Consider the following 2,840-nt stretch of genomic DNA (forward strand, 5'->3'; position numbering starts at 1 on the left):
GGTTTATACTAGCAAAATCTGCATCTTTTAAGGTGTATTGAAAACAATCACTGATTTTAATAACATTTACTATAACTGTTGATTTGTTTTTTCAAATTCATTAAAAAGTAATATTAAAATAAAAATCTTACTTATGATTGAATTCCGAAGTTATTATTGTTTTTATTATAATTATATATTTATTAGGGTTATATTATTATTATTAAGCATTATCATTATTATCATCATCATCATTAGTGTTATTATTAATTAGGATTATTATTATTTATTAGGCCTATTATTATTATTATTATTATTATTATTATTATTATTATTATTATTATTATTATTATTATTATTATTATTATTATTATCATTATCATTATTATTATTATTATTATTAGTTTATCTAGTGGGGCTTTTATAGTCTTTATTTAATGTCACACTTTAATATGCTTAGTAAATAAAAAATATAAATATGACCATTCCCATGACTTGGACAACAGTACTGTTTACCAACGTTCGTCAGATGTCGGCATTCCGACCGTCATACTAAGATCTGTGCGACGACGTTGGCCCAACCTTGGCGTAACAACCGTCATTTTAAGACTGGTTGGCTACGTTGGCTCGACGTTGGCATACCGACTATCATTTTAAGGTTGACACAACAAAGTTGGTTCAACCTCGGCGTATCGACCTTCATTTTAAGGTTGGCAAGCTACGTTGTCCCGACGTTGGCATACCGACCATCATTTAAGGTTGGAATAACAACGTTGGCATGCCGACCGTCATTTTCAGGTTGACTGGCTACGTTGGTTAGACGTTGGCATACCAACCATAATATAAGGTTGGCATAATAACGTGTGCCCAACGTTCGCCTGACGTTCCCATACCAACCATAATTTAAGGTTGGCACAACAACGTTGGTCCAACGTTGGCTTGGCGTCGGCTTACCGACCGCGACCATGCCGACCATTGCCAACGTTGGGGCATCGTTGTCTTGCTATCTGGGAAAATGCTCAAATCTGCAATAGAGAAATATAGAGTTTTATCTAGCGTAATGCATTTTGTACAATATGGCTGGCCAGAAGAGGGGTTAGGTCATGAATTCAAACAGTTTGCACAACATGAATTATCAATTCAGCATCAAAGTGGTTACGTAATTCTCTTGGTTACCGGATCACGCTATTTTGGTATGCCTTCGAGTGCCATATACTTTGTGTGGTGTTCGTTTCGATCGTGGTTCATTACTCAAGATGTGATCACGTTGACATAGTAACATTACGTAACTTCGATACTGAATTGATGAAGGATGTCTCCTGTAGAGTGATAATTCCAGAAAAGCTTCAGGCAACCATACTTTCAGAATTACATCAGCAACATGTAGGCATTGTAAAGATAAAATCCTTAGCCAGGATGCATGTTTACTGGCCAAATATAGATCAGCAAATAGAGCAAAAGGTGAAAGAATGCAAAAGCTGCAATCAGCATACAGATCTAATCAAAGCCAATCAGAATACATGGATCTGGCCAAACAAACCTGTGGCTAGAATTCATGTGGAATATGCAGGTCCTTTGAATGGTATGTTAGATTAGTAAAAAGTAAAAAACAAGAAAGTAGACATCTTAGAATAGAAGTACGTCTATTCTGAAGTACAAAGTACCGACGCGGACGTACACATTGTGCCGACTTTGAAGGCACGCATACCTCAACAGAGCGCGCAGCAATGCGCACTGTTTACGCGCTGTATACTCGCGCGTTGTCACTTTGTACTTCAGAGTGGACAAACTGTAGAAAATTGTATAACATTATCAAATAAGAGTTCTTACACAGCTACCTTAACAAATTTTATCTATGAAACTGACAGTACAATGACAGGAATTTGTGAGAGGATCATAAAGGTCTTCAGGCATTAACCCTAACACCAAAACATACCACGATGAAAACCACTGCGCATGCGTGAATACCAGGGTCTGCGATGACGCAATCACCCTAAGTGTTAAGGGTTAATTAACATAATGATATTTGTAGTACAGTAGACTATAACATGTTTGTACAGGCATTCACAAGCAAGATTGGACAATTAACTTCCTTCTATACATAATATGAATAAAATCATTACAGGGTGAAGAAATAATTGCAATAAATTTAAACTTTAATTGTTTAGACTTTATGAATGCAAATATTCGATTAAATTTTTTTGCATCGAGTATTAAAAGATCATAAAAACTGATGTTAATTTAAAAAAAATCATACGATTTTTACCTTGGATAAATATTGTGACAAATTTAAACAAAAAAGAGATATAATTTGTTAAAGCATTATTGTTGATAAACGTTTTAAAGTGTAATCAACAATAAAATTGTAAGGGGCTGGGGGGGATAGTGTGATATACAGAGATAAAGACTAGAAACACTAAAGTCACTAACGTTATTAATGAATATTCTTAATGGGTGTGTTACATCTCAATGCACTATGTATATTATGTGAATGCACAAATAAATCTTCCTTCTTAATATGTTAGCTGTGGCGCCAACAAGTTGTCCATGTGTATTGTGATTTAAGTCTATGGAGATATAGAACAGTTTGCTGTTGAACCACCTTGTAAGAATAAGGCTCGCTAACCCTAACCCAAACCTAACCCTAATCATAACACTAACCCTAACCTTTATTCTATATTCGGATTAGAGAACCTTCGGATTAGCGAACTTAATTTAGTCTTCGGACTAAAGAACCTTCAGGACTAGCGACCCTTCGGACTAGAGAGATGTCACGGTGTGATACACATAATCATGCATAACTTCCGGAATAAAATCGGAACTCAGTGAAATTTTGGGTATAAGCTTTTTTCGTGGATATC

The sequence above is a fragment of the Amphiura filiformis genome, chromosome 10 (assembly GCF_039555335.1).
Source record: "Amphiura filiformis chromosome 10, Afil_fr2py, whole genome shotgun sequence".
Taxonomy (NCBI): Eukaryota; Metazoa; Echinodermata; class Ophiuroidea; order Amphilepidida; family Amphiuridae; genus Amphiura; species Amphiura filiformis.